The 12,146-nt window shown below is 44.5% G+C and overlaps 1 pseudogene; it reads right to left on the reverse strand.

Moving 5' to 3' along the window:
• Positions 1–12,146, reverse strand: part of LOC135505618 (intraflagellar transport protein 172 homolog) — a 29,388-nt pseudogene that overhangs the window by 12,803 nt on the left and 4,439 nt on the right.

Here is a 12,146-nt window from a genome sequence, read left to right on the forward strand (position 1 = left end):
GTCTGGAAAAAAGCAGACGTCGCCAGCTGCCAGGTTGCTCGGCCCCTGACTCATCAGAACAGTTGGAATGAGGCTGCGGTCATCTCCTCCCCTCCCGCTCTCTCCATCACTCTACCCTCTAATCTCACACTCCTGGCTGGAGGCGTAGTACTGGGCTATCTTCAGGTAGTACTTCCCTCCTGACCGGTCTTCCTGTAACTCCAGGATATGGACCGCCTTCCACTGGTGAGCGCCTACAACTGCCTCAATGGTCTTCGAGGAACAACTATGATAGAGAGATAACAAAGGAGTAGCAGAGGAGGGGGAGAGCAAAGGGGTCGATGAAGTGTTTGCACCAATGAAGGACATTGAACTAATCAAATACAATACAAAGCAACCTTATTCATCCCCATGGAGAAACTAATAGGCTACGCCCAGCCAAGGAGCAATTAAGACTAGGCTGGCTCTACCCAATGTCAGGATCCTGTCAAAGTACTCCACACATCCACTTTTACTGGTAATTTCTTTATTTGATTCCTATGTGTTGATTCCCAGCAGTATGTGATTAGTAGGAGATGGAGCTTTACTGAGGCCCATTTTGCCAGTCAGTCAGACCACCACAGTATTAACAGAGGGCCAGCCATCCAATTAGCATCCAGTGTTCTATCTACAGCAGCCTACCCTGGGGACTGAAGCCCTGGCGCTGCCTAATGAACAATACCTCCATTTGATTAGAGGAAATTAATCATTCACTTCACTTTATAAACAAACCCCTCACACCAGCTCCTCCTGTTTCCCACTCCTTTCATCTCTTTCCTTCTCTCTATATCACTCCCTCCCTGGTTGGATTAACTTATGGGCAGACAGCAGAGCTGACTCACCTAGCCTCGATGTAATGGTTGATTGCAGCGTCCATTTGTTTCTGCTGGACCAGGTAATCTACCCAGTCCTCCTCCAGCTTTACCACGTCAGTTGGGAAGGAAACACGAGCCAGCTCCACAACTACCCTCAGGGAAAGACGTCCCAGTTACATTCACATCAATATAGTTTGCAATTAATTCTCTAAACCAGTATAAAACCCACCATCAAGATTGGGCCATTAACTAAAGAACTAATACATAACACTACCCAATAGGTGATGTTAATGAATATGTTAACCTCCACCTGCTGTGTCAGGCCTACCTTTCCGGAAGGTGTGGCCCTTGTGGTTGCAGTCCAGAACCCTCTGGTGGTTCCTGATCTTCTCAAACAGATCTCCTCCCTGATGATAGGGGAGAGAAAAGTTCATTAGTTTCAGTTCAACTTCCTCCCTCTCATTTAGTCACTTAGAGCATCTCAGGACCTCTGGTCCATAACCAGATGGTTCAAGAGCAGAGAGAGAGAGACACAGAAACAGAGAAACTCAGAAAAGTAGACAGAGCGAGAGAGAAAGATTGAGAGAAACAGAGAAAACAGAGGGCTGACTAACATCCCTCCCAGCACATCCTTTATTAAGACCCACAGAGACACCTTCCCTGACATCTGTTCTGAGGAGTCACCCATGGCCCAGGGTAAGATCTTAATCAGCACTGAGACTCAGGGTGTACACAGAGCTAGAACACTGCACATCTGTCTCTCTCTGCACCAACTTCTGCTGCCTCACAAAAGACAAGCCAACTTATCCATCACACACAAATCACATTGCCAGACAATCAAGCCGAGTCCCTCAGAACTTCTCCATCAGGAGCACCGGAGAGGGGATCTAAACAATCACTAATCTCATCTCATTAACTTCTCCTCTGTCGCTATGTTGTCTTAAAGAGGCCTAGTGTAATGTTAACGGCAGCCATTGAGTTCGCTGTGTGACTTTGCAGTGGTCATGACACTCACCCTCTCATAGAACTCTCCCTTGATGAGGGCAGCAGCGATTCTACTGAGGATGTCACTGTTGGAGACCAGCTCCTCACGGCCAAATCGGGCAGCCTTGACTGGTAGGCCCACCTTGAGGTAGAGGTTGACGACGCCCATGAAGTCCTCCTCCCCCTCTTTGACCTCGCCAACCTTCTCATGCTGGTTGGTCTCCATCAGCCACTGGTAGTAGCTGTGACGCAGGTTGTTCAGCTCTGGGAAGACAGAGACTAAGTCCATGAGTACTGGCTACTCCAGGGTACTCCACAGTCACTTAGAACTGGTTTACCTTGGCTTCAGCGATGCAGTTGTCCCACATGTGAAGCTCCTGATACATCTCTAGCACCTCATAAATGGCATTGTACAGAGCACACCACACTTAATTATACATGAGGCTGGGAGTCTCTGAAAGTCTCAGACCAAACTCCCCAGATTCATGTTCTCTTACCTGCTCCATATAGTACAACTCTGCCAGTTTGTAGTTCTTGTCCAGCATGGCAAGGCGTGCTTTGACTTGGTAGAACTCTGTACCATCACTACCCTGGAGATTAGACAAGACAAGTGTCACATACAGGTCATATCAACTAAATGGAATGTCCTTTCCAGCAGACTGGTGCAGACTTATGCATTAGCAAGCAGACCACTGCAACAATGGCTAACAGGTGTGTGTGTGATAAGCATTACTGGGGTTTAGTAACTCAGCGGAGTTGAGTGACGTAACGGATTGAGTGACGTAATGGATTGAGTGACGTAATGGATTGAGTGACGCAATGGATTGAGTGACGTAGTGGATTGAATGCTCAGGGAGCAGCTGAGCAGACAGGGGTGCCAGGCTGGGTGGGGTGCCAGTGTGGCAGCTGCCCACACTCCAGGGGCCAGAGAGACCCACACAGGGGCCCCAACTGACACCCAGGGCTCAGCCTTGTAGCCCCAGATGGAACACCTGGATTGGGTTTCCTCCAACAGAGCATTCAAGTGGACCCAAACTAGAGCCTCCAACACTACTAAGGGGAGAGACCAACACACACTACAATACGTACATATTGGTCAGCGATATTGTTAGTCTCGTTCAGACAGCGAACTTGAGACATCCCCCAAGGCAGGAAAGCACCTAAAAGAAACACAAAAATGGCTTAAGGGACAATGAGGGTGCAGCTAAATCAAATGTTTACAGATAACCTTTTAAACCTCTAAAACAACAGCCTTAACCCTGGCGCTGGAGCATGGCTAAACACAAGAATGTGTCAATGGCTTCTAACCTGGGCCGGCTGTATTACCAGCTCTTTCAGAGAAGTTGCATCACGCTAAAAAGCTGCACTCGCCATCTTATTAGCAAACCACACTCCATTTACATTCTCCTCTCCGGCCAAAACTTTTTCCTGCATTTATGCAAATCAAACTATATACATAACCAAATCTCTACGCATTATTGATGCCATGCTACAGTGAAATCTAACTTTCACCCCCCAAAAATAGAAGGAAAATGCCTATAAAAAAGGGGAAAAAATGACAAAAACTTGCTCTGGTGGTGCTTGCTTAAGCAAAATGTCCTATGTAGAGAAGTCTCTCTCTTAATGAGTATTACAGAGTAAACTCAGCTCTGGATGAGCTGCTGGGCTTTTTACTATTTCTGCTCCCAGTCACACACACAGCTCAGAAAACCACTGAGGGGAGGCGCTGCTCTAAGCTAAACATCTTCACAGGAGACAAGTCACTTTTCACAACTTAAAACGGAGGGAGAGGTAGAGAAAAGACTGCATTAGAAGATAAGCCTAGTGTTGCTGAGTACCCTTGGGGGACACACAATGGCATGTATGGAGAGTGCGTGTGTGTGGGGCCCCCAACTGTGCTGACCTCTCTGCGATGTGGAGCTGGCGGGCCTCCAGGGACAGTTTGCTCAGAGTTTTCCACATGTCCTCAGAGACGGAGGACATCGCCAGAGACTCCAGGAACGCTGTGGCTCTGAGGAAGACACACATACGTGAGTCACACAGCAGGATGATCCCCAGTGACAACACACAGCAGGAGAGAGCCACAAAGAATACAAGTAAAAACATATTCAACAGAATCACATTATTTTTGAAGCTATACAGTGACAGTTCGACCAACCGCCCCAAAAAATATTGAAAAAATAAAAAAAAAAAATAGAAATGAAATAGACTTCATACACTTCAAATAGGGGACACAGTATTTATTTCCAAATGGGTGGAATGCACACCGAAATAGTTGCATTTTAAACCCACAAATTCCACCCTTGCATGGATGTTGCACAATGTGGGATCAAATCAAAACCAATTCAGAAACAAGTATAGTAAAAAAAAATTGACACTAGCTGCCACTATCATGCACTGCAAAAAAAACACTGCATTCTTCAGGTGAAGCAAACTAGTAAGGGCCCAAAAAGGTGACTTTCTTCTTCACTGAAACGTGCAAAAAATAAATCCCTGCTAGGGGGAAATGCAGGTTTTAAACAAATGATTTATCTACATGATCTGTCTCTGTGCGTAAAAGAGGTTAATGTGAACCTAACACAGCTAAAAAATGAAAAGAGAGCAATCCAATGTTATTTGTTGCCAAGACTTTACTGCAAATGGCACTCAAGTCTTGAATAAATAAACAATACACTAATATTGCAGTTAACCATGACAGCCTTAATAATAGAACACTTGTGACCATAAATAAATATTGCACTCTGAAAAAAAAATCTTAAAGTAGAAATATAATCAAAAAGAGGCATTGTATTTTTGCTCTATTATAGTGGCCAGTATAGACATTGATCAAGTGCACATGGCTACATGTGTGCAAAAATAACTTACACAGAGTATAAAAAAAGTATAACTCCCCCTCACTCACATGTCTTACTGTCAAGTTCAACACAACAAAAACAATATATTTGGGCTACACTGCACATTATTACATTGAACACTTTCTGCCTGTGGACATCTGTCCTATAATGTGCCAGAAAAAGTGAGAAAATGGAAAGTGTGTGTGTTCCATTCACCAATAGTGGCACCCAGCTTAAAACAGGCCCAGCTCCAGCTCCAGCTGATCCCTGAATCCACTTGTTTAACAAGCATTTTCACCTAATTTCATGATGAAAATTAACCACATACTGTAGAGGGAAAACATGTGTTAACAGATAGTGGTTAGTTCGTTAACTAGTTAAAATTCACACAGATTGCCAGGGTCCAGTTAGCAATTAACGTGTTATAATCTGAGGAAAGAAGGAGTCGTATACCCGTTAATAATGTAACGACCCTGGGTTTATAAACGCGGATATTGACTCTGCCGCTTGAACATGCTTTTGGGGCACAGTCGAGAGCGCGCTGGACCTCGAGCTAGAAGGTCGGGGGTTCCAGACCTGCTGTTTCATTCCAATACTATAGCGAATTGGTTAGGTCATTAATGTTAGCTCATCTGATGTTGTAACGCTATATGTCTGACTTTATTAGCAAGCTCATTTTCACACCATAAACTCAATTATTTGATCAGATAAATTGGCTAACATTGCTCAACATTTCTCTGGCTCCGGAGAATTCGATCCAGCAAGCAAGATACTTAACTATGGGAACACTTGTTCAATCACACTTTCTCCCTCACCTCAAACTTTCCAAATGCCAGTAGTTTTTCGGCTACAGCTCATGAAGTACGCTTCATCAACTTCTCACCCCCGTCCCGGTGGTCAGGCTTCTCACGTTACCTCTTCGTTGTCGTTCAGGGGACGCGCTGGTGTAACTGACAAGCTGCATTTCCAGAGGCGCGCTGATGCTGTAACTAGTAAATTGGTTGTTCCTTCTTCCTTCAGTTGCGTACTACGCTGGCTGCGTTCTGTTGCTATTTGAACGATTGGCTGAGCCTTGGATACAGCAGCCAGTATTGCTCAAAACGCGCAACACTCGTTTGCTTACAGCCAGTAGTGATCCGAGATGCTAAATTAGCCCTATTCTCAGCCCTTCTAGCTCTGCATTCCGAGGCCTAATCAAATATTTAACCTTTATTTAACTAGGCAAGTCAGTCAAGAACAAATTCTTATTTAGGCCTACCCCGGATAACGCTGGGCCAACTGTGCGTAGCCCTATGGGACTCCCAATCACGGACGGTTGCGATATAGCCTGGAATCGAACCAGGTTCTGTAGTGACGCCTAGCACTGAGATACAGGGCCTTAGACCTCTGCGCCACTCTGTGGAGGACAATGAGTAAACAAGCATTAGGGATATGTTTCTAGGCCTCCTGAGTGGTGTAGGCACTGCAACGCAATGCTAGCTGTGCCACTAGAGATCCTGGTTCGAGTCCCGGCTCTGTATCACCGGCCGTGACCAGGAGACCCATGGGGCGATGCACAATTGGCCCAGCGTCGTCCGAGTCAGGGAAGGGTTTGGCAAGCAGGGATGTCCTTGTCACATCACGCACTAGCGACTCCTGTGGCGGACCGGGCGCAGTGCACGCTGACACATGCTGACACAGGTGTACAATGTTTTCGCAGACACATTGGTGCGGCTGGCTTCCGGGTTAAGTGGGCATTGTGTCAAGAAGCAGTGTGGCTTGGTTGGGTTGTGTTTCGGAGGACACACAGGTCTCGACCTTCAACCTCTCCCGAGTCCGAACTGAATGAACTACCAATTGGATACCACAAAACTAGGGAGAAAAAGGGGTGAAAAGAAGACCATCTCACAGTCGGTCACATTGAGTTGAAGTAGGTACTAAACTTCACGGTCTGGTCTATAAATAGAAAGTAGTGGAGTCAGCCCAGCCCACGAGGTGACGCTAGGCCTTGCCAGCTGGCCTACTGTGAGGGAACAGTAGCACATGAGTTGGCCAGGACCTCCCTCTCTAACCCTGAGGGGGGACATGGTGGCTTTCTCTGGGCTGTCGATGTTGTAACACACACACAGGTCACCTCTGTTCTTGCCCACCACTACGTCACTGCCAGGAACCTACTGCAAGTAGGAGCAGAAACTCAACACTGTGGTTTTAATGCTGCTCTCTACATCATACAGGTGGAGCTGAGGGAGGGGGAGAGAGGACCAGGCAGTGATGCAAGGAATTTAAGAAACTCAAATCAGCCGTAATGCACCTTTTAAAACTAGAAATCAAGGTCTACTGGGTCCTTTACAACAAATTCTAAACCATAGCAAAACATCCCTTGAGTGTACAAAACATTGTGAACACCTTTCCAAGACAGCTTTCTCCTGGATTCACCTGGTCAGTCTATGATCCAGTATTGATGTCACTTGTTAAATCCACTTCTATCAACGTAGATGAAGGGGAGACAGGTCAAAGAAGGATTTTTAAGCCTTGAGACATGGATTGTGTTTCTGTGCCATTCAGAGAGTGAATGGACAAGACAAAATATTTGCCTTTGAACAGGGTACGGTAGTTGGTGCCAGGTGCATACGTTTGCGTCAAGAACTGCAATGCTGCTGGGTTTTTCACGCTCAACAGTTTCCCATGTGTATCATAGTTCACCATCCACAGGACATCCAGCCAACTTGACACAACTGTGGGAAGCATTGGAGTCAACATGGGCAAGCATCTCTGTGAAACGCTTTCGACACCTTGTAGAGTCCACACACCAACGACTTGGGCTGTTCTGAGGGCAAAAGGGGTGGGGGGGTGAAACTCAATATTAGGAAGGTGTTCCTAATACTTTTTTTTACACCATGTATGAGTAGAATTTGTCACTTCTCAGTCAGAAGCTCCCAAAGGGATTCCCAATTAAAATGGTTGTCATCCTTTGCCCAAGAGAGAGCACATCAAACAGGCATAGCTCTAGGCAGCCCGTTACTTTGAGCTGCTGCCTCACCTGCAGCTTCTTGTACCTGAAAAGCAGCTTGCGCCCCATCTAGTTGAGCTCCGACTAGTCAGTCTTGGAGTCATGGCTGATGGTTCCCAGGTTGTAACCGCCAGCCAAATCCACTGTGAGTGGGAGGGAGAAGATTACCTGAGCTGTGCCTGTAGGGCATAGTATCAATCACTGACGGGCGACTGAGGGAGAGAGAAAAAACATTCAACTCCAGAGTGATTGAACTAAGGGGAGAGGTGGTGTTTCACGTTTAAAGCCACATTATATATCTATCCATCTGCTAGAGATAAGAGATAAATTAAAGATATGTTGTGACTGATGGGCTAACAGAACAAAGACATAATGAAATATGAATACGGCAATGTTCACAGTCAGCATCCATCCACTCGAACAAACACATCTATGATTCTCTCATAAATCATTTGACAGAGGCCTGGCATTGCCTCTCCTTTTATTCTGTAATTAAGCTTCCGAGAAACATGGCTAAAAAAGCATTTTCCAATTTACACTTTCGGAGCAGGTTAAGTACACAACTGACAATGCGAGGGAGGGAAAAATAAATAACTGCGCCTGTCATTCAAGGGGGAGAAATAAATTGCATGGAGGTTGCTTCTCATTTTCACCACCTAAAAATAAAAAACAGCTCGGCAGCCGACAGAAGGACATCCCTGGACTTAATTAGCACAGGAAGTGGACCAGGCAGATGGTGCTCAGCTCAGCGCTGCTTGGGCGGTGATTCAGACTTAACACAGCCGCTCGCCACCTCGCATGTCCGGACTGCCGTGGGGTCAACACCTAATTGAAAGGCATCGTTCTCAGAAAGTGGCATATGCCCGTTTGTTTCAGTATCTCTCTGTACCGGCCCTCACAGGGCCCGGCGTCTCAGGCTGCTCCGGGGAAGAGAGGGAAGAGGGGGAGGCTGTGGGCACGCTATAATCAAACGGTCGTTTACCTAATCAATACCTAAAGCAACGTGGGGGCCAGGTTGCTCGAAGCAGCATCTGCCTGCCTCAACATGAATGGGGATCATTCATCACAAAAAGGGGCAAGTCAGCGTCTTTGTGTGTTGGACACTATCTACAATAAGAGTGGAGTGGCGGGCTGGGCTGGAACTGGGGCTGAGAGTGAAGGTTGCAAACACTTAGTTCAAAGATTTAGCAATTACTTCACATGGGCAAGTTGGCTGCAAATCACTTCAATAGATAGATTATTTTATCTCTGCTATTACTATTTTACACTTCTGGAAATACAAAAGTCCATGTATTTTTGGAATGAGAATTAAAGTTAGTCAACAAGCACCCCAGTCAACCTTGGCTTAACCTGAAAAAATATATTTCTGCAGCACAGAAATCATGATTTTATGTCCTTGGTCTCAGGGAGCATAATCTCTGCATCATACATATTCATAGCATCACCTTCCACAAACACACTTACCAATGGCAATGGTCTTGATGTCAATCAGGTAGGCAAACCTGTTGCTGTCTTCAACTCCATTCTGTTTGCGCTCATTGAGACAAACACTAGAGATGCAGACAGTGTGAGGCAGAAAGATCAGAGAGCTCAGGAGGAATGTTAATACCAGCCTGAACCTCCAAACATTAGCACAGAAGTAACTCCAATCTGACATTCTTGACAGCCTAAATACAGTAGGATGGAATTTTAATGACTAACTTTGTCCACTGAATACGGTCTTGACAGCTCTATGCAAAAGACTTATCCTTCTTATTCATTCAAACTAAGTATGCCTTACTGTCATTACAACCAAAGCGCAACACTACCACCTAGTGACCATTTTTGACATTACTGTAGTAGACTGGAGAAAAGGTATATGGCTGTGCTAGTAAGTGATTAGAAAATTCATAAACTGCTTTCTATTATATAATATGCATTAGGAGGAAAATGGGTGAACACCAACCGGATGAGATGTGGGTTCATGAACTCAGTTCTCATTGATCCCAGGATGTTGTTGCTGCCGTACTCCACCAGCATCAGCGCCCAGTGTTGCAGATCATACACAGCTGACAACACATCACAGTCAGCAGCTGACTCCCTACTCTGAGACAATTCAGAATTCCTATGTTGAAGAAGCAATGACAGCCAGTTAACAGGTGCATGACAGGTATTTTCTTATTCATAAATTGGGATAGCAGTGGCTGAAAACTCCTCACAATAGCACATAAAAACTGCAGACAAAGCTAAAACTGGGAATTGTACCGTTTCATTTTCAAAGAAGAATTTCTCATTCCCCCTGGAGCCCTGCCATCTGAAAAAAGAAGAGCAGAGGGGTCTTTGTTCACCTGGGGTGAGGTGCGGTGGGTGACACTCCCTGCTTTACACATATACCTGCAGCCAGGGCGTATTATTATTATTACTAAATGTCATTTTCAACATCAGCACTCCAGCATAGGAAGGCTCCTTAAACTCACAATTAACCAGATATTAGAAGACTGAATCCTGACAGCCTTCAAACTTCTTATTATAACATTTTAAAACAGGTCCTTGGAACTTCATCCATAACCATTGGTTACACGGTTATTGTTCCAGCTGTAATGTTGAGACTTCACATAGAGGGGACGGTGGCCTACAATAGACACCAGTCAGCGAGGTCAATGAAATGTATTTTCTAGTACTTAGAGTTTTAGCTTTTTATGGCTGCCGGGGCAGTATTGAGTAGCTTGGATGAAAAGGTTTGCATTGTAAACGGCCAGCTCCTCAGTCTCAGTTGCTAATATATGCATATTATTTTTAGTATTGGATAGAAAACACTCTAAAGTTTCCAAAACTGTCAAAATATTGTCTGTGAGTATAACAGAACTGATATGGCAGGCGAAACCCTGAGGAAAATCAAAAACAGGAAGTGGCTTCTATTTTGAAAACTCTATGTTCCATAGCCTCCCTTTGCTGGATTTAAAGGGATATGAACCAGATTCCTTTTCCTATCGCTTCCTCAAGGTGTCAGTCTTCAGACATAGTTTCAGGCTTTTATTTTGAAAAAATGAGCCAGAACGATAACGTCGCGTCAAGTGGTCACATGAGTTTTGCTCGCGCAACAGAATTTGGTCAGCCATTGTTTTCCCCTCTCCTACTGTGAAAGACATTTGCGGTTGATATATTATCGATTATATATTTTAAAAACAACCTGAGGATTGATTATAAAAAACGTTTGACATGTTTCTGTGGACATTATGGAAACTATTTGGAATTTTTGTCTGCGTTGTCGTGATCGCTCTTTCCTGTGGATTTCTGAACATAACTCGACAAACAAATGTTGGTATTTTGGGTATAAAAATCATCTTTATGGAACATTTGTTGTGTAACTGGGAGTCTCGTGAGTGAAAACATCCGAAGCTCAAAAGATAAATGATTCATTTGATTGCTTTTCTGATTTTCGTGACCAACTGTACTTAATGTTTTGTCGTGCGAACGATAAACGCATGGATTGCTTTCACTGAAAAGCATAATTTCAAAATCTGACACGACAGGTGGATTAACAAAAGGCTAAGCTGTGTTTTCCTATACTGCACTTGTGATTTCATGAATATAAATATTTGTAGTAATATTTATTGAATATAGCGCAATGCTATTCAGCGGTTGTTGATGACACTTATCCCGATATCGGGATTGCAGCCATAACAAGTTAAATCTTCCAACTGCTCACTTCAAATTCTAGGTCTGCAATACCACACGAGTGGTATTGAGTGGTTCATTCATTATATATATATATATACATACATACACACAGTGCCTTGCGAAAGTATTCGGCCCCCTTGAACTTTGCGACCTTTTGCTACAAACATAAAGTTATAAAACTGTATTTTTTTGTGAAGAATCAACAACAAGTGGGACACAATCATGAAGTGGAACGACATTTATTGGATATTTCAAACTTTTTTAACTAATCAAAAACTGAAAAATTGGGCGTGCAAAATTATTCAGCCCCCTTAAGTTAGTACTTTGTAGCGCCACCTTTTGCTGCGATTACAGCTGTAAGTCGTTTGGGGTATGTCTCTATCAGTTTTGCACATCAAGAGACTGAAATTTTTTCCCATTCCTCCTTGCAAAACAGCTCGAGCTCAGTGAGGTTGGATGGAGAGCATTTGTGAACAGCAGTTTTCAGTTCTTTCCACAGATTCTCGACTGGATTCAGGTCTGGACATTGACTTGGCCATTCTAACACCTGGATATGTTTATTTTTGAACCATTCCATTGTAGATTTTGCTTTATGTTTTGGATCATTGTCTTGTTGGAAGACAAATCTCCGTCCCAGTCTCAGGTCTTTTGCAGACTCCATCAGGTTTTCTTCCAGAATGGTCCTGTATTTGGCTCCATCCATCTTCCCATCAATTTTAACCATCTTCCCTGTCCCTGCTCGAGAAAAGCAGGCCAAACCATGATGCTGCCACCACCATGTTTGACAGTGGGTATGGTGTGTTCAGGGTGATGAGCTGTGTTGCTTTTACGCCAAACATAACATTT

This window comes from Oncorhynchus masou, chromosome 19 (genome assembly GCF_036934945.1).
Source record: "Oncorhynchus masou masou isolate Uvic2021 chromosome 19, UVic_Omas_1.1, whole genome shotgun sequence".
Classification (NCBI taxonomy): Eukaryota; Metazoa; Chordata; class Actinopteri; order Salmoniformes; family Salmonidae; genus Oncorhynchus; species Oncorhynchus masou.